General features: G+C 42.6%; 1 protein-coding gene across 1 annotated transcript in view; it reads left to right on the top strand.

Annotated features, from left to right (window-relative positions):
* Positions 1 to 20,531: 20,531 nt before the first annotated feature.
* ndrg2 (NDRG family member 2) overlaps positions 20,532 to 26,435 on the top strand; it is a gene marked incomplete at its 3' end in the record, with an annotated part of 53,764 nt that continues 47,860 nt past the window's right edge. The window contains exon 1 of the mRNA XM_080017423.1: positions 20,532 to 20,559. The remainder of the gene's footprint in view (positions 20,560 to 26,435) is intronic.

Below are 26,435 nucleotides of genomic sequence, written 5' to 3'. Positions count from 1 at the left end.
CCATAAGATTGCAACAGTAATCCAGCAAACCCAACATGGAGCAGGTGCAAAAGCTTGTTTGAAAAGCAACAAAAATGTTCTCCCATGTAATGACTGGGAAAGCGCTGCCTCATTCCACGATGCAAAAACAACAATAACCGCAACAGCCCAGAAAGGCTATGCCAGGGTGCGAGCCTGAGGAGACAAGAAAAAAAATATATATATATATAAATGTCATAACTCAAATAATGAATGATCTTTTGTGCCGGCTGGAGTTATAAGGGAAAAAGAAACTGTGACCATCTTGTACTAAGTACTTAAGGAAATCCTGTGTATCCATGATACAAGCAGATCAATAAAACCATCAACATTTTAATTAGTGTGCTGCCATTAATCAATCAAAATATATTTCCGTAATGTTGCAGAAGAAGAAAAGAAAAACATTACCGGAGGCTCCACATAACTTCAACAATAAGTTTAGCAACTAGAGAGGGAAAAGAAAAGGAAAAGAAAAATTATGTGATTCTCACACCAAACATTTTAAAATGTTGCGTTCAATATTATATTCCTAATTTGCTATTTTTTAGGAAAAGGTACAATTAATTAAAGGTACAATTTATAACTGCAACCAATACACCTGAGATCTGAGCAGTTCAGTGATCAATAACATTAACTATCGATTATCTCATGGTCAGTTAATGTTGCCTAACTCTTAAAAATCACATAACTATGTGTTAAGCTTTGAACTGCTAGTCTTAACTTTTGCCAAGGACTATTCAAGTATAAATCTACGTAGCAATGAAGCAATTACTTTAGTCTATAATCTGTGCCTAATTCTGTTTCTACTTAATAATTTAATTCAATAACTATTCAAACTATTTCCTAAAATTTGGAAAAAAAGATTTTATATACATTTTGCCAATACTCTTACTAAAATGTAATTTTTCTTAGAGAACTTTTAATAATCTGTGTACTATCAGGATAGACAGATTGATAAAACAATGGCTGCAAACACACACAGACGCAGCCCCCATGGTGATCACATAGATATAATTTCCAGTAGGACTCCAGGTGGTCAGTCATTCCACAGCTCCAGTTGGAGCAGAAAAACATTCAGATTAGAGTCATTCAGTTTGATGTTTTTTCTGATGCAGTGACATTACCGAAGGCAGGTCCAAAGGAGCATAGTTGATTAGGCTCCTCAACAGTGCACAACACCATTTTCAATTGTGCATTTGCGGTGTTTAGAGACCAAACACTTCATGATTGTCGGTGGAGGGGAGCAGCAGCAGAAGTCAATGCTTGCATTTAATTTCACATCACAGAACTTTGTTCCTTGTTCAGAAAATATCCCAAGGTATTCAGCCTGATGTTGGCCAAAATGGATCACTGTCTAAAAAGTCAGGGACCTTCTCGGCCCTGCAGGAGTAGACATGTCTCTCAGGAGGATATCAGGAAAATAGGAATTTCTTTTGGGCCTCGGTGAAGCCCTGGGGTGCTTAATGTGTTTGTTGCAGACATTGTCAGAAGATGAAAGGAGTCTACTACTACTGTAAAAGTGAGTGGTGAGTGAGCCTGGGTGATAACCCAGTAATCATTAACTCAGCTTCTGAACATTGCTTCAACAACTAGGTAAATTTAGGAGAATGTCACATTTGAATAAGAACTAATCAAAATTATTCTGGTTCTATAGGGCAGTCTATAATATCTGACTATCTATTTTTTAATGATGGAGCTCCGTATGAGATATAAAGCTTAATTCAATCAGGGTCCATTCCATTTATAAGCTTGCATGCATTCCATCGCACAATAATTCCAATTGAGCCTATTTAATAATCAAATTTGCAAATCAGTTAAATACAAATAGCAATAATATCAATAATTTACAAGGACCTTTGAATGCTGGACATGTCATGGCCTTACTCAGTTGAAGAGCAATTCTCTTGGAAGAATCCTGTTGTCAATCCTTCAGGTCTTCCCAATCAGACGGAGTCACTTCTGCACTGGTCAAAGGTCAAACTGCAGTCCAGTGAATTCCTGCTTAGAAATGCGTAAGCATTTAAGTAATTTCCCCCTGGGATTATTAAAGTATTTCTGATTCTGATTCTGATTCTGGAAATAAAACACTAAAAAGACGGGCTGGTTGATATCCATCAATACACAATTACAACATTAATCGATTGACAAGATATTTTCAAATTTAAACTTAAAATTGTTTAATGCCCAAATTAAAAGCCATTGAAACAGCCAACGTATTTCACATTTATTTTAGTGTTTCAATTTTTAGTAAGCGAATGTACACATGCATTACCTCTCTAGTGTACAAAACAGAACAGTTATTCCTCTTTGTTAAACGACTTGTTTAGTTTTATACTGTATATCAACAGCTACCTTATTCAATGTCAAATCAAGATTGCATCTGGAGTAAAAAAATATACAATAATAATAATAATTATGTTGTTCAATTATACTTCAACAATTACCAGCCTCACTGAAAAAGGTAACCAGTAAGCATTTGAACACACAAACACTATTGTACTGTATATCACAACTAAAACTGACAATTCACTCATGCAATATTACTATTTAATGCATAGTCTTTAATCTATACTGTTTACTTATTTATATATCCTTATATATATATATATATATATATATATATATATATATATATATATCCTTTAATTTAGAATTTCAAATCTACTAATGCTTCATGTATTGTGCCAATCCTTTACTGCTGTAACACTGCAGACTACCCCACTGTGGGATGGATAAAGGATTATCTTATCTCAACCAGCGGATCACTTTGACACAAGAACACAAGAACACAAAAAGAAAAAAGAAATAACTCAAACTTTATAAACCAAAACGACTGCATTTTTTGCTGCTATTATGCATCATATCTGCTCTCTCGGCGATGTCACAAAAATATATTTTGTAAGCATTTTTTCCCAATTTATATGGATCAATTTAGTTTTATCAATTAGTTTTATCAATTAGTTTTATCAAGCGATAAAATCTATGAAAAAAGCACAAACTGAAAAAAACCCATCTTTCCCATACTCATTACCTGACCAAAGTTGCATTAATGAACCAACAGACATTTTTTATTTCAGCAACTTTCATTCTGCTACGACACCACACCTCTAAGATCAATATCACAATCATCTCTCTGAACAGAATCCAACAGTTCACACCGTTCAATATCTATTCATATTACCTTAGCATAGACTACTGTTGTTAACTGGCACTTAAATTCAATTTGATTTTCATTCAGTCTGCTAAACACCACTCGTTAACCATAATCACACAGTGCTCCATTTGACTTTTAGTTAAATCAAACCAGTCCTGCAGCTTCCTATGCTGAACCAATATTTTACTTATATGACTTTTACAACATAAATTTCCACAATCCTTTCAGTCTATCAATTAACTTTACAGCTCTCTCTCTCCTTGTTATAACTTTTTCCAATTATTTGAAAGCCTTACAGTATCCTTTCCAGCAATTCCACCAGATATTTAAATTATAATGTTACTTTTACACCAAGGACTCACGTGTAAAGCTAGTTTGACATTTATGACAGTTATGTACAACACACATACCTCGATTATCCCGCGTTTGTACATTTGCTCATTTCATCAAGTTTTTTATCAGCCAGGTAGCTAAACCTACCACAAGGCACTAATAGAATCTCTCTGAACTCATCTCATCCATACGTGCTGTAGAGTGATATTTGGCCAGGCGGTCACACGCCCTAGACACCAGTTCGATCACCCAGGATTCATTTGTAGCACTGAAAATAGAGTCACACAATGGGCCTTTGAACTTCGTAACTATTCAGAACTTACAAAGACTAGTCAGAAAGTAAGCTGGATTGCTGGACTATCGGTAAAAGTTAAAAATAATAAAAATCCAATAACATTTTCAAAGAGACATACATGGATATATGGATATATATATAGATATATCTTCTTCTCCCTTCGGCTGCTCCCGTTAGGGGTTGCCACAAGGGATCATCTGCCTCCAATACCTTCTGTTCTGCGCATCTTCCTCCCTTACACCAAGCGACTGCATGTCTTCCTTCACCCCATCCATAAACCTTCTCTTTGGCCTTTGGCCTAATATACTGTACATACAACACATAATCACGTGAAAGTGTTGTCTTTAATTCCAAACCTGTGTCCCAATGCACTGCACGACCGACAGGTGGCTTTATTTATTATTATTATTATTATTATCAATTTTACTTTAGTTTTTCATTGATTTGATTTTATTCTGACAACACCAGCAGTTCCTCACCTATCCTCATGTAAAACATAAATCACCATCGTTCAAGTCCTGGCGGCTTGCGCCTGGTGTCTTATGGTGTGCTGCAAACTGGTGGGGCTGCAGACAGCGCCGCCAGACACCTTCCGGGGCCCCTAGGGGGGCTGCTTGCTGCTGTGGGTGTGGGTTGGAGTGTGGGGGGCGGCTTTTGGCCTTTGCTCCCGCTGCACGGCTTCTTTGTGGCAGGTGCCCCAGGTGCCAGGGGTGGTGGAGGGCCCATATATCTGCCAACCTGCTGGCATCGACGGGGGGGGGGGTGCTAACATTCAGGTGCCCTGCGCTGAGCACACTCTGCTACATGGATGGGCCCTTGGCGTTCCCGGCCGGGTGGGGCGTCTGGTCGGCTGCGGTGGGGTTGGCCTCGCCCTTCCATGGGGCATGGGGGTCCCACTGGCTCGCCTGCGGGGCGGGCGGTTTGGGCGGGGTGTCTGTCTGTTGGCGCTGCACCTGTATCCGGGCCAGTGGTCCATGCCTGGCGCCCGTGGCCCGGGTTCTGTACCTGCGGCTGTGTCTTGTGCCTGCATTTGGGGGTGGGTTGTACATGCGTGCCCCTGGGGTGCGGCGTTGCCTCGTGCTCCCTGGGATTGGGTTATGCTCCTTGGGGCCAGGCGTGGGCGTTGCTCCACAACCCTCCAGCTTCTCTGAGCACCCGGGGGTCTTCTGTGGCCGCAGGGCAGGGTGCTCAGGGCTTTCCTGCAGCCATAGTGTGTACGCAGCTGCGGAGCTCGAGGGGCGGCTTCTGGGCCCTTTCTGCTGCTTGGAGCAGCCACGACATAATACCGACCTTATACACCAGAACCAATTGGGATAAGTCATGTACATTCACCGGTGGACACCTTACAGACAGACCGACAGACACACACACACACACACACACACACACACACACACACACACACACACACGCTTGGAATGCGGCAGCACCCTTCTTATTGCATTCCTCTCCCTTCCTCCCTCATTTACTGCCATAATTATGACAGGAAGAAGCCAAATGCCCAATTGTAGCTCTAGTTTTCCTGGACCTAATTAACTGTTTTTCCATACATGTTGTCATCCAATGTTTATGTTTTTGTGTAAATGTTGTTTGGTTCTATGTTTTGTCTTACACGTGGTGAATCTCCCCCTCTTGGAGTAGTGATCAGTTGTTTAGAGACCCAAACGTGATAAATAGTTCTCCAAAGAGGGGTGTTGGTGGTGGTTCTGTATAACCAAAAAATGTGCTCTTGTCATCCTATAGGTCATCCATAAGACAGAGTTATTGCAGCAGTTCTTGATGATTTAAGAATTAATAAAGAGAAAAAAAATTGCAGGTTGAGAACATGAACTCCACTTGCAGACTCTGCAAGTGGAGCAAACTCTGTCATCACTGCAAACTCTGTCCAAGATGCAATGGCATACACATACTTTGTGTTGTATGTCCAGCATGCTGACAGCACAGCTTAAAAAAAATAATAATAAAATAAAAAAGATAAATTCAAAGAATTTATCATCTGCATTTCTCTCTCACAACAGACAACCTGCTTACTAGACCCACTCCCTGGAAACGTTAAGAGCTGTTTCCAATCCTACGACCTTCTATTCTTGAGCTTATTAAATCTTTCTCCTCTGGCACTGTACCTTCGGCTTTTAAGACAGCCAGGATTAGACCCTTACTTAAAAAACCCAACCTCGACCCTGAGAGTCTTGACAACTATATAGGTCTAAAATCGCCCCTTCATCTCCAAAATTATTGAAAAAAATTGTAGCACAACGGACTACTGATCAAATGTCCTCGAGTGATCTATTTACATTATTTTAGTCTGGATTCACAGGGCTCCACTCCACTGAGACTGCCCTCACTAAAGTGGTTAATGACCTTTTTTTAGCAATGGACACCGACACATCATCAGTATAACTAGATTCAAGATTCAAGGGATTTATTCGCCACATACATATACATACTTTCATAAATATATGCAGTGAAATGTCAATGCCACGCACCCGTTGATTACGCACAATATGTTCCTGACTGAACACAATAGCTACCTAAAAATTTTTACTTGACTAACTAACTGATTCCTAAAACGTAATGCAGTAAGTAAGTCAAATAATATAGAATAAAATAAAATAAAATAACTCAAAGGTAATGCAGAGTGGGGGTACAAAATAGAAATAAAGGGAATAGACTTATGTATATGGGATAGGCAATTATGTATATACAGATATGCCCATTAAAGTGGCATGCGAATAAAGTGAGGTAGTGTGTGTAGAGATATACAGTACAGTATACAACAGTACAGCACAGCAATACAGTGACACAGAGCAGAACCACAATACAGAACAGTAGGCAGTAACCCAGAACAGTGATACAGTATGCAGTGATGTATGCTACATACAGTACAGTATGTTAGGGGAGCCTGTGTGTGTGACTCAGTGAGGACCTCTGGTGAGTTCAGCATTGACAGTCCTTATGGCTTGCGGGAAGAAACTCCGTCTCAGTCTCTCTGTTCTCGCTGTGTGACTGCAGAGACGCTTGCCCGACCGCAGCAGCTGGAACAGTCCGCTGTTGAGGTGATGAGGATCCTTCATGATCCTACGGGCTCTGCTACTACACCTCCTGGTGTATAAGTCCTGCAGGGAGGGTTAGTGGGGTAGTTCCAGTGGTACGTTCAGCTGAACGCACCACCCTCTGCAGGGCCCGCCTGTCCTGAACAATACAGTCCCCAACCAGGCCGTGATATGGCCTGTCAGGATGCTCTCCACTGCTCCAGAGTAGAAGGACTTGAGGATCCTCACCGAGATCCAGAATTTCCTCAGCTACCTGAGGTGGTAAAGACACTGCCTCGCCTTTCTCACCAGAGTGTCAGTTTGTAAAGTCCATGTTAAATCCTCTGTGATGTGGACTTCCAGGTACTTCAAGCTGATCACTCTGTCAACAGAAGTCCAATTAATCAGCAACGGTGTGTGCGTCCTCAGTTGTAATCCACACCTTAAGTCCACAATCAGCTCCCTAGTTTTGCTGACGTTCAGGTGGAGGCTGTTGTCCTGGCACCAGAGTGACAGGTCCGTCACCTCCTTGCAGTAGGCCTTCTCATCGCCGTCGCTGATCAGGCCCACCACAACGGTGTCGTCAGCAAACTTGATGATGGTGTTGGAGCTGGACCTGGCCACACAGTTATGTGTGTACAGGGAGTATAACTATTATTCTACCTCAGTGCTGCCTTTGATACTGTTGATCATAACCTACTGCTAATTCGCCCCTGAAACGTGCCAAACCTTTATTTGGCATAAGAGGTTTGGCATTTTCCTGATTTAGATCTTATCTTTCAGAGAGGACACACTCTGTAATTCATGGCAATGTGACCTATTGTTAGGGATGTGGTCAAGGTGAACCCAAATGCAGGACACACATGGTTTTTAGGAGTTTGTACAGGGGCTTAATGGGTAGACAGGCAGGGAATCAGGTACAGGCAACAGAAGGGGGATCAGGACAGGCAGGCTCTCGTGACGGGGAAGGCAGGGACACACAAGCAGGCAGGAAATCAGGAAACAGGAACCAGGAGCTGGTGGAGTATCAGGAACCGAGAGTTCGGGGCACACACCCAGTGAAACATGCAGGAACATAGATGTAGAACATGCAAGAAGATATGCAATGACACATGCAATGATCCGACATCGACAGAGTGAATGGGACCAGGTTAAATACCAAAGGAGTGATGAGGAAGGTTGAGACGGGTGGTGAGATTACCAACTAGGGACAGGGATGTGACGCCAGACAGACAGACAGAGGGAGCTACAGATGGGCTGGAGGGAGACAAAGACAGATAGATCTAGAGCAGACAGAGGGAGCCAGAGAGGGACAGAGGGAGCCAGAGACAGATAGGGCATCAAGGCGGGGCAGGATCATGACATCTATGAGTATTCAAATGGTACTTGTTGGGCCCCGCAGGGATCGGTAGTTGGTCCTTTATTGTTTAGCATCTATATGTTGTCATTTGGAGAAATACGCAAATATGGCATGCCCTTAGAACTAACTTACCTATGCAATTGTCATATTCTAGATGCGTATCTTGCTGAGATTAAACAATGAATGTCTTGTCATTTCTTGTTTCTCTACTCTAAGAAATCTGAGATGCTGGTTATTGGTGTGCACACATGGAAAGCCTAAGGCAGGTTGATCAGCAGCAAAGACCCTCCAAGGGAACAGAACAGAGCGAGCATCAATGACAACAGAAATTACATTGATAGACAGATACAGCATGAAAACAAGGGGCTGGGGCAGAGGTGGGTTGCAAAGTAGCTTGGAAAGAAAGCAGCAAGGGTAGGCAGGCTAAAGCGGTTGCCAACACCATGCTCAATGGAGACATGACTAAATCAATGCCTTAATGCATTTTCAGGATGTTTACATTTCTTACATCATGCCTATTCCAGAGTTTTCATGTTTCAAGTTCAAAATAGTTCATAAAAACACACCGTCCTTCCCAAATAATTGAACATTTGTAGGTTTGAAAATATTTCTTAGTCATTCGACTACGATCATTTTCTACCGCCCATCCATAATTAGTGAGATCTTCAATGATGCTTCCAAACTTGTCTAACCAGTTTAATTATGCGTCCATGCGGCACCCCCTGGAGCACGCTGCACTCTGTTTATCACTGCCTCAATGTTTGTTCCTGACTCCTCCCACAGAGGCTGGAGGCGCTGGTTCCCAGTGAGGAGGAGCTGGCTCTGGTCCGGGAGTCCCAGGCCCCCGGTTCCCCTCTGGGCCAGGCTGAGCGGTGTCTCCTTATGCTGGGGGAAATCCCTCACCTGAGGTCTAGGCTCCAGCTATGGGCCTTCGCTCTGGACTACGACACTCTTGAGAAAGTAATAAGGCTATAAGAACATGAACATAAGTCTTTGACTTTAGTTTCTATGTATTGCCACCAGATGGCGGCACTCATCGGCAAATGTGGGTGGAACGGTCATTATTAACAGATCAGCAGTCATTATTCAGACTGATTATCGACCATCAGAACGGACTATTACTGAACCATCTGGTGGTGTCTCTGGCAGGAAGTGGCCGAACCGCTCTATCACCTCAAGACCTTCATGGAGCAGCTGGCAACGAGTCAAACCTTCAGGAACATCCTGGCAACCGTGCTCGCTGTCGGCAACTTTCTCAATGGGCGCAAGGTGTGTGCACAGCTCACACACAGACACACACACGCACATACACACACACACACACACACACACACACACACACACACACACACACACCCCTCACCGTGCTGCTCTGGACCAGGACTGTGGCTTCGAGTTGAGTTACCTGGGGAAGCTCTCCCAGGTGAGGGACACCAGCTCCCATCAGCCCCTGCTGCACCATGTCTGCGTGCAACTGCTACAGCTTTACCCACAATCCTCGGATCTTCACTCTGACATCACCGCGGCAACGCGGGCCTCCAAGGTCAGAGTCTGTATTTGTGTGTGTGTGTGTGTGTGTGTGTGTGTATGTGTGTGTGTGTGTGTGTGTGTGTGTGTGTGTGTAAAACCTTAACCCTAACCTTGTGTGCAGAGCTCCTGGCGAGTCCCAAAACCCAGACCTGAATGCTTGAGCCGGAAAATTCCATGGTTCAGATTGGAGCTAGCAGTTTTGATAAAGGGGACCTTCTATGCTCCTTTTAACACATAGGTCTCTGAGGTCCCCAGAACATGTTTTTGACGTTTGTTGCTGAAAATACCAGATAATTGAGGATGGCTGGATTATGCATTTGAGCCATCCTTACATGACTCTATAACCCTCCTGTTCCAAACAGTTTTAGTGTGGGCAGCCAGGCAGCCAGGGCCCTAGTTTTGTGAGCCAATGTGGTTTGAGCTTTACTCCAGTTCTGTTGTATTTATTCTGTAACTTTCAGTGATTTCACCTTTCACCACAATGTGTTTCTGAACAAATTTTGCGCCGAGAAATAATCCATCCAGTTGCCGAATCATCATCAAATTACATCCACAAGGCCTAATTTAAAAGTTTGTTCCCACTTTCACCCCAGTGTCCGGAGCAGGGCGGAGCTTAAACCACCGCGTGTTTTTTTTTGTTTCATTCAATTATGGAAACGTGGGAAAATAAAGTGAATTAAATAAGTAAAATAAATACATCTACGGTTTTGTTTGTAGAAACGTGGAGCGGAGCACGCACCGCACCCTACAGTACAGTCAACCTACCGTGGACACACACACAGAAAGAAACACACAGCAAACACTTAGATTTCCCTTGCCTGCAGTTTTGTCACATAGAGTTGGTATTAATTCCTCTTTCTTTAAAATGATTTATGCTGGTGTGTGCAGCCAACAGGACACTTCCCATGATTAGCTCTTGGCTTGGATGCTAGTGGGTCTGGTGGCACTCCAGCCATGGGTGGAGTTACTCAGATGGGGGGCGGTTTGAATTCTGCTGAAGCTCAATGATGTAGTTACAGCTTGAACAGCTTATTTCAAGACATGTTTTCTGATATAGGCAGCCCACAGAAAAACTGACTACTCGGTTGTCGTATTCCACCAGAGACCCAAATGTATGTGCATAAGCACTGAAAATGTGAGTGTTTTATCATAGGTCCCCTTTAATGAACCGACTGCTCCTAGAGAGGGTGGTTCCCCTGCAGCCCTCTAGTCACTCTGGAAGCGCTCCCTTTGAGATCAACTTGGCATTAATTACCAATTACTTGCCCACATAATGACTAGAACCCACCTGGAAGATATAGACCTGACCCCCTACGAGTCCTGGATAGATTGTGAAGATTTCTGATATGAACCTGTTTGGTTTCTGTTTGGTTTCCATTTGGTTTCTGAATGGTTTCTGTTTGGTTTCTGTTCGGTTTTCCTCCTAGTGCGATTACTCTTCAGTGCGATCAAATCTTGTGCAGCTTGAGCTGCAGCTCAAAGCCTCCTGGCAGCAGCTGAATGTCCTGGAGAGTATGGAGGAAAGGAGAAGAGGAGGAGAGAAGGACAAAAGGAGAGGAGGAGGAGGAGAGGAGGAAGCCATGATTGTGCAGGGCTCTCTCCGCTGGAAGCTTCCCAGGTTCCTCAGGGAGGTGGAGCAGAGATTGAAGGTTCTACAAGCCGTCCACAGGCGTGTCATCAACAGGTGAACGCAGCGCCAGATGTTTCTCCTTCTTCATGGTGCTTCCTGCAACAATACATCAATCTATCCATCCTTCCATCTTTCAATCATCCATCCATTTCTCTCTTCAGGTTCCACTCGTTCCTGCTGTACCTGGGTTACTCTCGGGCAATGGCGAAGGAGACCAAAGCAGAAGAATTCTGTAAAAGTTTGAGCGACTTTTCTCTGGAGTTCAGGGCAACACGGCAGGTGGCCCTGCAGTGGAGAGAGAGAGAGCAGGAGAAAGGAGGACGAGACACAGTGGGAGGTAGAAGGAAACACTACCCGCCTCCATCAAAGGTAACACCCTGCCTTTAGGTTGCATCAGTATAGAAATGGCAAATTAATGGGAGTCGTATTAACTGAACATTTGTCTGACCAATTATTTGTCAAATTATTAAGAAGTTTTGCATCAATCTTTTAATTCTAACTGAAATTCCATCATTTAACTCTACTGTTCTAGTTGTATGCATGGTATGATACGGTGGTGCTTGAATGTTTGGGAAACCTTTTGTTTGGGAAACCAGATCTTCATCCTAAAAATAGGCAAAGAATTCAAAAAGCCGAATTCAACAAATAACACAAAAAACATGGTATGTGAAGCTCTAGCATTATCAAATCACTGAAGGGGATCATCAGATTCATGTGTTCCAACCAATATGATGAGTTCTCTTTAAAGCTCTTTAAAAACCCTCAAACTGGGTTTTCATTTCTACCAAAGAAGCTGAGGACCAGATGCTCAGGCTGGAGAAGGCTCTGGGCTCCACCAATCCACTGTCAGGAAGATTGAGGGAAAATGGACGAAACTCATTATCATTGTTACAGTCCCCAGGGAGAACGACTCTGGGACCATGGAATAGAATATTCCAGGAGGTCACAAAGAACATCAGGGGGACGTCCAAGGATCTGCAGAGCTCCACCAGGACACACTGAACCAGAACAGTGAGCATAGAGGAAGAGAAAGACACTGATCCCTAATGAGGAAGAGGAAGAAACTGCTACTTAATGAGGAAGAGGAAAACACTGCTCTCCAAAGATGAAGAGAAAGACACTGCTTTCCAATAAGGAAGAGGGAGACACTGCTCGCCAATGAGGAGGAAGAAGACACTGGTCCCTTATGGGAAGAGGAAGACACTGCTTTCCAAGGAGGAAGAGGAAGACACTGCTCGCTAATGAGGAAAAGAAAGACACTTCTCGCCAATGAGGAAAGGAAGACTGCTTTCCAAGGAGGAAAAGGAAGACACTGTTTTCCAAAGAGGAAAAAGAAGACACTACTTGCCAAAGAGGAAAAGAATGACACTGCTTGCGAATGAGGAAGAGGAAGACACTGCTTTCCAATGAGGAAGAAGAAGACACTGCTTTCTGAAGCGGAAGAGGAAGACACTTCTTTTCAAGGAGCAATAGGAATACACTTCTTTCCAAGGAGGAATAGGAATACATTGCTTTCCAAGGAGGAAGAGGAATACACTGCTTTCCAAAGAGGAAGATGTTGTATTTATTTATTTATTTTTCTAATAATAATAATAATAATAATAATAATAATAATTATTATTATTATTATTATTATTATTATTAGAAAAATAATTATTAATAATAATAATAATAATAATAAATAATTATTATTATTATCATTATTATTATTATTATTATTTTTTTATTATTATTATTATTATTATTATTATTATTATTATTATTATTATTATATAAGTAAATGACTAAATGTGTGTGTGTGTGTGTGAGTGTGTGTGTGTGTGTGTGTGTGTGTGTGTGTGTGTGCGCGCGCATCACGTGCGCATGTGTGTGTACGGCTGTTTTATAGGCTACCGTAATCATTGTGAATATTTATGGGTCTACCTCCAAAGTAGACTGAGGTTTTGGTTTCAGGAGGACAGACTAGATGGCCTCCTACAGCATCTACCTCCTCAAACTATTATATTAAGACTCAACAGACACTTGGAGAGATACTAAATCATTAACTTGTCATGAAACTGGTTCATCAAACAACTAATCATTACTTCTCCAAGAGGGGAGAGTCGCCACATGACACAAAAAACATAGAAACAAAGAAAACCATGTTCTTGGAAAAACATTATCATAGAAACATCAGTAGACAACATGTATTTGACAAAACATAGTGAAATAATAGAGAAATTAATTACAGCACGTGGCCTGGTAATAGTTAAAGCAGTAAAGGAGAGGAAAGGACAAGTATGTCATTAAGCGGGTGTTCAAATCAGATGCTGGTAGTGTATGTGTGTGTGTGTGTGTGTGTGTGTGTGTGTGTGTGTGGGGGTTATTATTATTATTATTATTATTATTATTATTATTATGTCATCCAATGTTTATGTTTTTGTGTAAATGTTGTTTGTTTCTATGTTTATTTGTCCACTCGTGGTGAGAAGGCACTATAGACATAGTGACTTGGGTCATAGTTATGGTGGTAAATGAGGATGAAAAGGAGAGCAATGGAACCAGGAGGGTGTTGGGGGGTATTCAAAGCATGTGCTAGCGTGTGTGTGTGTGTGTGTGTGTGTGTGTGTGTGTGAGTGTGTGTTTGTTCGGTTTTTCACAAATTTGGATGAAATTTGAACAACAAGATGTTCGTGACTTTCTGGTTTAAACGAGATGTAGCGGTATTTGGAGCTTCTGCCATTGTTCTGTTGGTGGACCCCTAATAATAACAATAACAAATCATACATGCATGCATGGTTAATGCTAGTGTATCTCATTTGAATTCGATTTTTTTGTGTTTTTTGATATTGATCAGGACTGTTTAGAGCAGCGTCGTCTGGAGGAAATCCTAAAAACACCGGAAGTGATAGCACGACAGGATGCCACACTGCCTCGAAGTCGCAGGAAGATAGGTCTGCCTGCCTCTGTCTGTGATTTTTTTTTACTTGTATTGTGTTGCTGTTGTAACACTTGAATTAAATCACGAATAAAGTCTGATATTAATAATAAAGTCTAATGGATAAGATCAGACTTTTCTAACCTGTCATTGTGTTGTGTTCCAGGTCCATTCACCCAGAAGAAGACAGTGTGATGACGTCATAGCAAAAGAAATCTTGCTCCAGTTATGAATATTATTATGATCATTATTAGTCTGCTTTGGTATCACTGTGTAAAATGATACATGAATAAAAATAATAATAGAATAAATGAAAAAGTAAAAGAATATGTGTGTGTGTGTGTGTGTGTGTGTGTGTGTGTGTGTGTGTGTATGGCTTAATTTCCCTTTTCAGCACAAGATGGCCGCCTAGACGGTCGTTTCTTTTTGCTGCTAAACTTTCTGGCCCCAAAAGTTAATTTCTTCTGAAACTCTCATGAACATAACTTTCCACATCTGCTGCTCCCTGATTGATGGACAAAATAAAAAATGACCGTGACATTGTACATTGTCCACGAAGATGGACATCGCAGGACAAGAGAGCGAGAAGGCAGTCGTTGGTTCCCGGTTCTTTGTTAGAATACTAACCTACTGAGCGGAAGCGGAGGAGCTTCCTGTTCTGGGGAGGTGTTATCATAGATGGGAAATAGGTTGGAAGCCGTGAGCGCTTCACCAACTCCCTCTACAACATCGCCCCCTGGGGGGGAAATATAGACACTTTGGAGAGTTCTGAACGTACTGTATGGCCAGTCAGGGTCTTTTCTAGGGTTGTCTTACACTGTGATGATCATCCTTACCACCATTTTATTATTTTAATGAGTTGTGTTTTATAGGCTAAGGTAATCATTGTGAATATTTATGGGTCTAACTCCAAAGTAGACTGAGGTTTTGGTTTCAGGAGGACAGACTAGATGGCCTCCTACAGCATCTACCTCCTCAAACTATTATATTAATATATATATATATATATATATACTATATATTATGTATTTGACAAAACATAGTGAAATTATAGAGAAATTAATTACAGCATGTGGCCTGGTGATAGTTAAAGCAGTAAAGGAGAGGAAAGGACAAGTATGTCATTAAGCGGGTGTTCAAATCAGATGCTGGTTGTGTGTGTGTGTGTGTGTGTGTGTGTGTGTGTGTGTGTGTGTGTGTGTGTGTGCGTGCGTGCGTGCGTGTGTGTGTGTGTGTGTGTAAAACCTTAACCCTAACCTTGTACACACACACACAAACACACACAAACACACACACACACACACACACACAAATACAGACTCTGACCTTGGAGGCCCGCGTTGCCGCGATGATGTCAGAGTGAAGATCCGAGGATTGTGGGTAAAGCTGTATTCAAGATTCAAGATTTTTATTTGTCACATACATATACATACTTCCATACATATATGCAGTGAAATGTAATGATGAAATGTAATGTTGCAGTAGCACGCAGACGTTGTGGGGTTAGGTCGCATTAGCGCCCAGTGCTCATCCACATAGTAGAGGTTCCAAGTGTCCATTGCTGGTCAAACGATGGTGATGTGTGCATGTTTTTGGTGGGGGTCCTTACTGATGGTAGGTGGAGGAAACCCCATGTGAGCATGGGGAGAACAAGCAAACTCCACACAGAAAGGCTCCTTTTTAGGAGATAACCCGTTAATCAGATGTTTTCCGCAGCCGACCAGATGCCCCGCCTGGCGTGAGTGCCAAGTGCCAATACACGTAGCAGCGTGGGGGGCGGTCGATCGCGGGGCACCTCGATCTTACAGCCCCCCCCCCCGGCGATGCTGGCAGGCCGCCAGGTATACCGGCCCTCTGCCACCCCCAGCACCCAGGGCGCCTGCCTCAGAGAAGCTGCGCCGCAGAAGCTAAAGGCCAACAGCCACCCCCACACCCCAACCCACACTCACAACAGTAAGCAATCCCCCCAGGGGCCCCAGAAGGCACCCGGTGGCGCTCTCCGCAGCCCCGCCAGGTCGCAGCACATCCCAAGCCACCCGGCGCAAGCCGTCAGGACTCCAGCCAGGCCGGGAGGGGGGGCCCACCCACAGCCCTCTGGCTTCTCTGGGGGCCCGGGGGTCTTCTCTGGCCACAGGGCACGGTACTCAGGCTGTCCTGCAGCCGTAGGGTGTCTACAGGGCTGCAGAGTGCGGGGGGCTTCGGGCCCTTTCCGCTGCTTGCAGGCACCGCAACATAATACTTACCAGTACCAATGGGGATAAGATCATGTACACTCACTGGTGGACATATTACACACACACCCACACACACACACACACACACACACAAACACATACAGGCGGTCCCATTACACACACACACACACACACACACACCACCACACCTGCTTCGAGTGTACCCCAGCACCCTCCTGGTTGCATTCCTTTCCTTTCCTCCCTCATTTATTGCCATAACTATGACAGGAAGAGGTCACGTGACCCGTTTTCCTGGACCTAATTAATTGTTTTTCAATACATGTTGTTGTCCAATGTTTATGTTTTTGTGTAAATGTTGTTTGTTTCTATGTTTATTTGTCTCACCCATGGTGATTCTCCCCCTCTTGGATAGTGACCCAAACATGATAAATAGTTCTCCAAAGAGGGGGTTGGTGGTGGTTTTCTATATCCAAAGGGCGATTTTGAGACTGGGTGGAACTGTACCAGATACTAGGGAGGAGTTGATTATGTCTGTGATGGAGGGGCAGAGGGCAGGAAGGCAGGCTTTCACCAATGCCATTGGCAGAGGGTCCAGGGAGCATTCTCTGAAGAATGAGAGAGAAAGGTTAGAGAGAGAGAGAAGGAGAGAGGGAGTGAGTTGAGTTTTTACATTTTTTTATAAAACACATGTGATATCTATTGATTCCAAAGGCACAAGATTCAAGATGTTTATTTATCATAAATAGTTCACACATGGGAAACCGAACCCGGATCTACTGTGTAGAAGGGATAGCTAACCCACTACACTATATGTAGCACACAAGCAACAAACTGGAAGACACTTTAATGAACAAAGCAATATATAAATGAATATATATTATTAGTAGTAAAATTGTAATCACAATACTAATAACAAAAAATGAAACGAGTGTAGACTCTGTTCAGCAGGTAGATGATACTGTCCTCAACTCCCAGGCGGGGCTAGTAGGAGAACTGCAGTGGATCAGTGAAAGGCCTGACCATAGGCCTTAGCTGCTCCAGGACGAGCCTCTCGAAGGTCTTCATGATGTGGGACTACAGAGCCACCGGTCTGTAGTCCTGAGGGCCGCTGGGACGGGGCGTCTTCGGTACAGGAACGAGGCAGGACGTCTTCCACAGCACAGGGACCCTCTGGAGGTGAGGCTCAGGCTGAAGACTTGACTGAGTACCCCACACAGCTGGGGGGCACAGGCTTTAAGCACCCTGGGAAATACACCGTCGGGGGCCTGCAGCTTTGCCGGAGTGGAGTCTCGTCAGCTGTCTTCTCACCAGGTCAGGCGTGAAGGACACTGTAGAGGTGACAGTTGGGGGAGGGCTGGGGTCCTCAGGTTGTGGAGGACATGATGTAGAGCAGGGGGGAGGGGTGGAGTAGGTGGGTGTGAATTGAGGCGGTGAGGAGCAAACAAGGGGTCTGTAAGGAGGAGGAGTAGGGGGAGATAAAGTGGCAGTTGTTGTTGAGCAGCCAGCAGCAGAGACTTGTGGGGGATGGGCCGCAGTATCAAACCTATTGAAAAATAGGTTCAGTTCATTGGCCCGGTCCGCACGGCCCTCCAACCCCATGCCACCCGTCTTCTGGAACCCAGTGATGGTTCTCATGCCACTCTACACATCCCTCATGTTGTTTTGCTGGAGTTTTTTCTCCAGCTTCCTCCTATAACTGTCTTTTGCCTCCTTGATTGTAAGTTTGAGTACCCCCTGCACTCTCCTCACCTCATCACGGTTGCCATCTCTGAACGCCCTCTTCTTTTCGTTCAGGATGGCCTTAATGTCCTTAGTGATCCATGGCTTATTGTTGGCGTAACAGGTGACAGTCCGAGCTGGGACATTGCAGTCCACACAGAAGTTGATATAGTCCATGATGCACTCCGTGAGCCCATCAATGTCCTCCCCCTGGGGCTCACAGAGTGCAGGCCAGTCAGTCACTTCAAAGCAGTCCTGCAGTGCCTCATAAGCCTCCTCCGACCACCTCCTCACAGTCCTTGTGGTCGTAAGCTTCCTCTTCACCAGAGGCACATAGCAGGGTTTGAGGTGAACCAGGTTGTGATCTGACCTGCCCAGAGGGGGGAGAGAAGAGGAGACGTATGCATCCTTAATGTTAGCATACATCAGGTCCAGGGTCCTCTCCTCTCTGGTAGGACAGCTCACGTACTGTTTGAAAGTCGGCAGAACTCTGTTCATGGTGACATGGTTAAAGTCTCCCGACGTGATGATGAGGGCACTGGGGTGTCGAGTTTGAAGTTTGGAGATGGTGGTGTGTATGATGCTGCAGGCAGATGTTGGGTTTGCAGAGGGAGGGATGTACAGGACAACGATGATGACATGCGGGATCTCTCTAGGCAGATAGTATGGACGGAGTCCAACGGCCAGCAGTTCAGCATCCGGGCTACAGAGCTGTTGTTTAATGGTGATGTGACCAGGATTACAGCATCTGCTGTTAACTAGAACGGCAAGCCCCCCCCCTTTCCGCTTACCGCTCTTGGTACAATCCCGGTCCGCCCGGACGGTGTGGAAGCCATCGACAGAGACGTTCTGGTCCGTAATGTCCCTGTGCAGCCATGTCTCAGCGAAACACATCAGACTGCACTTCCGGTACTCTGTGCGGCTCCGCGTTAGCACCGTCAGCTCGTCCATTTTGTTGCTGAGAGACCGTACGTTCCCCATAACAACAGAGGGGAGACACGGCTTAAATCTTCTCCTCTCCATAAGCCCGTCCCGTCTCAACCCTCCACTCTTCCCCCGACGTTGCTTCCCTCCTCTGCATCCCCGGTGTGTTTTCTTCCAGAGTTCGGCCGGCATTAGCGCGATCAGCTGTTCTCCGGAGTAAACAAAGGCAGCGTGTCCCGGTGGAAGCGGCATAATAAAAACAACACGAAAAAAAACCCACGAAAACTCTCTAAAAAAAAACTTTGTTAGAGAGAGCAGGACTTCACAGAGTTAGAGTGAAAAAAACAGAACGAACAAAAGAGAATAAAAGTTAGGAAAGTTAAAAAGCAGACTCAAAAGTAGGAGCAATGTAACAGGCAGCATGTAGCTTTCGGGCATGCGCACTTGAAAAAGTACAGGATGTTACATATAAATGCATACATTCAGAACCTCAGAAATAAATCAAAAATGTTGTCCGAAGTCAGGCTAGTCGACCCATCGGACCCTCCAGTGAACCTGTCCCTGCCTATCATCAATGTCCCTCAAAACCCCGCAAAACAATAAAACACCTGAGGTCCCAATATATCCATTTCACCCTGTTACAGAAAACTTCAAAGAAAACAATACTAAATCAAAGTAATATGTCTTGCTAAAGATATCTACTGTAGAGTACAGACTTTTCATCAATAATACAGGTTACATTGTAATAAACAAACTCCAATATTATAAAACCATGAATAACACATATGTATGTATTGAACTGTTGGTTTTTAACACCATCAACTTTTAATGATATTTCACTCAACACTCCTGATCATGATGTCCTCATTCAGGGTCCATTGTCCAATTTCATCCTCCATTTTTGAATGTCCATGTTTGAGTGTTCTAGTCCATGAGGCTGTTCGGATCTCCGGACACAGCCAACCTCAGACTGGTCCTGAAAGAAAAATTCACCAGCCAGTATATTGCACACACATCAAATACAGTAAAATAATTCCGCTTTTGCATTACGCTTTAACATTATTCCAATTTATGATTAACATTTTCCTTTTCCCCCCTATCGCACTCTATATGCCTCAGTTCTATGTCTGTGGAACGTGCTCCTGTATTCCCAGCAGCAGCTGAACATTGGACTGTACCAACCCCGAGTGTTTGTAGATCAAAAACCCTTCTTTCAGTTGTCATTTCCAGTTTCTGCGTGGATCTGGATCGATCTGTTTCCCATCGATCTGACTCTGTAATCGATCAGTGGGGATGTTGATTAAATGACTTAAAACGTCCCATCTTACTGAAGCGGCAGTCCCCCCCACACACTGAGTGAATGGTTTGATCCAGAGTCTAACCGAGTGCTCCGTGTTTTGTGGAGAAGAAAAGAAGAAAAAAGGACAAAGTGCTGCTCGTACCCAACACGCGGTGAGTTCTGGTATCAGCAAGTATTATATGTTATATTATGCAAGTATAATATTATACATATATATATACATATATATTTACATATATACATATACATATACACATATACATATATATATATATATTTACATATATACATATACATATACACATATACACATACACACACACATATATATATATATATATATATATATATATATATATATATATACATATATATATATATATATATATATATATACATGTATATATATATATATATATATATATATATATATATATATATATATATATATATATATATATATATATATATATATATATATATATATATATATATATGTATATATATATATATATATATATATATATCGGGCACCTTACTGCATGCTACAGGGGCGTTCACGCGTGCGTGGTGGTGCACGCGTGTGTTTATTGAAGCACACGTGGGAAGCTGAGCGCGCTCCACACGTGACACTTATTATATTATTATATATTATATATATTATATCATATATATATATATTTATATATATATATACAATGCTTCATTTACTGAATGTATGTATATACATGATTTGTTTTTTATCTTTATAGTCTACATGTTCTGATATATGTTTACATATTTATCTTTATAGTCTATGTATACAAGATTTATGTTTATATCTATACCTATATTGTCTATATGTACATCTTTATCGTTTACAGGATATATATTTATATCTATAATTTTATAGTCTATATATACATGATGTATTTTGTTGTGTACATATTTATATTTATATATATATATAAATATATATACACGCATTGTGCAGTTTTTGTATCAGTTTAGTTTGTGTGTGAGCACAGAGCTCGTGCACATCAGTCTCCAGTGTGTCAATGTTAAAGGGGGGCGTGGCCTCGGACGCGCTGCGTGTTGATTGGTCTGCAGCGTGGAGCAGCGCGTGCTGTTTTCATGTGGGAATAATCGAGACGTGCACACGCACATGCACACGCACTGCAGTACCGTGGGGACAGGTTCTGCACACTGTGTTAGCGCATGCACAAGCCTTTCGGCACACACACACGCAGTGTGTCCCAGCTGTTCAAAGTGAACATAATGAGTATTATGGGATGTTTGAAAATATTTCAATGAACGATCTATAACCTGCAATCTATATTCTATAATCTATAACCAGCCGTATATAATGATGTATGACCTATAATTTGTAATATATAACCTATCTATACCGTCTATACTGTAATCTATACCCTGCAATCGATATTCGAAAATCCATAACTTGTAACCTATATTCAGTAACCTGTGATCTATATTCCATATTATATAATCTTTAATTTTAAACAAATAATCTTTACCCTGTAATCTATATTCTATAATCTATAACCAGCAATATATAATGATCCATACCCTGTAATCTATAATCTATTACCTGTAATTTGTAACAATCTATAACCTATAATCTATAATCTGATGTATATATAACATATAATATATAATCTATAATCTATACCCTGAAATCTAGGGGTGTCCCGATTTCGATTCGAAATTGTGGTGTAGGCTGCGGCTCACCCTCCGAACCGCCATTCATGAAATTTGGTTTGGACTTTGGAACCAAATTCGAAAACAATTGTAATAAAACACAAGAATTACGATAAAATTCAGTATAAGTTGATCCAGTTTGTTGCACAGTGAACACACATTAGAGAGAAATATTCATGGTAACGATGACAAAAATAGCATCCTGGAAAAAATTGCATCCTTTTTTCTAAGATTATTTTGGGGAGTAACTTCAAAGCAGTGTAATAAGTAACGAATTGTTTATTATTGTAAAGTCTAGTTTTGATAAAGCTCTTAACTGTTTATGTGTGTTATATAATGAGTTATATATTGTATGAGAAATATTCTCATATTTTTGTTATTTATAATTTTTAACATTCAAATAAGTTTCTTCTTGAGGAACAAGTGTTTTTCCTATGAATCAAGACACGATAGTCTATCAATGGCGAAAATTAAATAGAATAGTCAAATTGAATTGTACATTTAGAGAATCGTGGCACACCTACTGAAATCTATAATCTACACACTGTAATTTATATTTTATATTGTAGAATCTGTAATCTACTCCCTGTAATTTACACTGAAGTTGAAGTTGAAGTTGATGTGTTGGAATCAGTGTTATGATCTGAGCCACTTTGAGAGGGACCACATTGTGATGCTCGATGACTGGGTCAGAGCATCTCCAAAATGCCAGGTCTTGTGGGCTGTTCCCGCTATGCAGTGGTTACTACCTACCAAAAGTGCTCCAAGGAAGGACGACTGGTGAACAGGGTCAGGGTGACCAAGGTTCATCGATGCACGTGGGGAGCCGAATCTAGTCCATCTGGTTCGATCCCACAGAAGAACTACTGTCGCACAAAGTGGTTAAAAAGTGAATGGTGCTATGATAGAAGGTGTCAGAACCACAGTGCATGGCAGCTTGCTGCGTATTGGACTGGTCAGAGTGCTCATGCTGACCCCTGTCCACCCTTGAATGGGCAATGTGAGTGTCATAACGGGACCATTGAGCAATGGAAGAAGGAAGCCCGGTGTGATGAATCACGTTTTCTTCTGCATCGCGCGGATGGGCGGGGTCCAATCCGATGGAGCATCTGTGGGATGTTCTGAAATAACAAGTCCGATCCATTGGGGCCCCACCTCGCAACTTCCAGGACTTAAAGGATCTGCTGCTAACGTCTTGGGGCCAGATACAACAGGACACCTTCAGAGGTGTTGTGGAGTCCATGTCTCCACGGGGAGCTGCATAATATTAGTGTTATTAGTGGTGGTTTTAATGTTGTGGCTGATCAGTGTATAATCTAGAAGTATCGCTTCTTAAGGCAAGAAGTTTAGCCTATTAAGGCAGCTGCACATTTTGCTGAAGGGCTATTGCTGCAGAGGGATTCCCTACGTGGAAAACGTAACCACCTTCAATAGGTTGAATCTTTTTAACAACGATCACCTCCACCCTAACCATGAAGGATCTTGGCTGCTTTCTATGAATATTGGACTCTTGCTCCTATACCGCGAAGATCAATATATATTTTGCCAGCTTTTGACAGCTTTTGATGCAATCCAGCGCTCGGTTTTAGAGCTTAAATTTATCTTCGATAGAGCAAAAACAAAATATATGCAATGCTCTAAATCACGCACCTCTTTACCATTGGTTTCCCAAAATGTTTTTGAAAAGTCCATCAGCAGCCCATCCACCCCTGGAGCTTTATCTGAAGGCATCTGGAAAATGCTTTTCTCAGCTCATTGAAGGTAATGGGGGAGTCCAAATCAGTCTTTTCTGCATGAGAGAATTTTGGCAGGTCCCTAACCCTAAACCCTAACCGATTTTGTTAGGTCCTTAGGGTTAGGCCCATAAGCAAATTGTCAGTACATATGGAATCACACAAATCAGCAGAAAACAAATTCTCATAATGTGTATCTGCTTCTTCACTCACCTCGTTCCCCACAAATGTTAAAGACTCAAACAGTGCATTTGTGTGGTTTCACACCACTTTTTCTCCAGCCTGAAAAATAAAGAGCTTGGAGCATCCATCTTCCTCAGATAGAAAATCTGGTCCTCACTCCTGATCCCTTTGCTGCTCCTGTATGTATGTTCCCAAATCTCTTTGGAGCATAGATGCTTTGATTTGTTCCCACGTTATTAGTTCTATCATTTCACGTTCCCTTAAGCTGTTCTCCAACTACACCAACACTCTCCCTGGTTCACCTGTGGAAAAAACCTGTGCAATACAGCATTACACCTGTAGTGTATTGCTGAACAAAATTCCGAATGTGACTCTAACCTGCATCCCACCACCAGCTCAGTTGTTCTAAATCACTTCTTCTATCCCTCCACCCGACCCAGAACTCCTCAAAACTCAAGCAAAAAATAGCATCTTGCAGGAGCTTTATGTTGAATTCCCAATACGCGGATCTCTGCTGTGATGACCCAATAGACAGGTGGTCAATTGTAATGTGGTGATCAGGGAAACTAACAGGGGAGATTATGGATTTAACCAGCCTGTTGCAGTGGGATCCCATTATATAAAAAGGATTTAACCGAGCTGCACTTAATCTATCTCCTAAGACTTTAGACTATGTTTATTGTTTTGTGTTTGGATTTTGAATCCTACATGTATCAAGCAAATTGACCACATCTCTCAGTATCCCTGCAGCTCCTATATGGGGTTGTTCTTTCTTTCTGTCTAAAAATGTATTGATAGTAAATTTCCAATCCCCTCCTCGGATCAAGGTCTCATCTTGACCGACCAGGGAAAGCTGCTTTAATTTCCTGTATTTTGTGCATAAATGTCAAGAAAAATAAAATCCCTGCCCATACCACTAAGAACATACCTTCACTCGCTTAATTTTTTGACAAAATATTTATATCTAACCCCAGTAAAAACAAAATGGACATCCCTGCATTAAAAACTGTGCCATGGCTCCACACACAGGCGGAAGTGCAGATCTGTCTTTACAACTTTGGTGAAACGCATTTGTCCAAAGGGTGAGGGTTATAATTATTCATACACTGAAATGACAAACTTCAGATGACTATATGACCTGTTCTTCCTCATGAGCTACTGCTATTGGCCCCTGTCTCAATGTCTCCTCGGCTCCAGTGGGAGCACAGCATGGCCTCTCTGGGTTGCCAGGTCTGACAGTGGCAGGCTGCAGTAGGATCACAGCATGGCCTCTCTGAGTTGCCAGGTCTGACAGTGGGAGCACAGCCTAGCCTCTCTGGGTTGCCAGGTCTGACAGTGGAAGGCTGTAATGGGAGCACAGCCTAGCCTCTCTGGGTTGCCAGGTCTGACAGTTGCGACCCTTTTCCACAGCCAGACAGTGGTCACTGAGTCTCTCTCTGTCGCTCTCTCTCCCTCTGTCTCTCTCTCTCTCTCTCTCTCTCTCTCTCTCTCTCCATGGTAACAGAGAGAGCGTCATGTGTTGTTAAATAATTATTACACGATCTAAAACATACTGACTCAGAGAGAGAGAGAGGGAGAGACAGATTAGAAATTTACATCAGGAAGAAAGAGCGAGGGATAGAGTAAGGAAGAGAGGGATAGCGCCGCTTCACTGGGGCCCTGTAGCTGCTAGGGAACCATCCGCTGTGCATCCCCTTGCCCCATTCCTCCAAATATAAAAAGAACGAGTAGAATTCTGAAACAGAAAGAGAGATGATAAACAGAGAGAAGGAGTGTGTGTGTGTGTGTGTGTGTGTGTGTGTGTGTGTGTGCACGCGCCTCAGGCTGTCTCACTGAGCCTCAAAGATAAATGATTAGTCACCGTAGAAAGTCTCTCTCCCTCTCTCTATTCAATTCATCTCATCTTTATTTGATGACAGTTATTACAACAGTATTGCCAAAGCTAGAAGGCAGGTAGCACTCAACAGGAACAACAACATTAGATACAATAACAACAGATATAACCCTACAAAAACAACAATGTTCAAAGTGTTTTATTTGTCAAGTGTACAGTATAACACAAGGTCATTCAGTACAATGAAACTCTTGGGGCATGACAGGAAACAACTACATAGTGGGCATATAAAGATAAAATAACAAGGCAAATATAAAGAGGAAATATATATATATTTTTTTATAAAATAAGAGTCGAATATAAAAAAAGTAAGAGTCGAGTTACAAATATGGGCAAGAGGTCACAGTGTATGTACATAAAATTAAATTAAAGAATCCTAAAACGGAAACTAAAAATTGGACATTGTAACAGTTCCAACAGAAACAGGTCAGTCTATTGCACAAGATATAGATATAAAGTGAAGTGAAAAGAAGGAAGGTGAAGGAGTGCGGGTGGATATGTACGTGTAGATTCAAGATTC

This window comes from Zeus faber (assembly GCF_960531495.2).
Source record: "Zeus faber genome assembly, chromosome: 17".
Lineage (NCBI taxonomy): Eukaryota > Metazoa > Chordata > Actinopteri > Zeiformes > Zeidae > Zeus > Zeus faber.
Note: the sequence above shows the minus strand (reverse complement) of the source record. Positions and strands in the feature narration are given on the sequence as shown.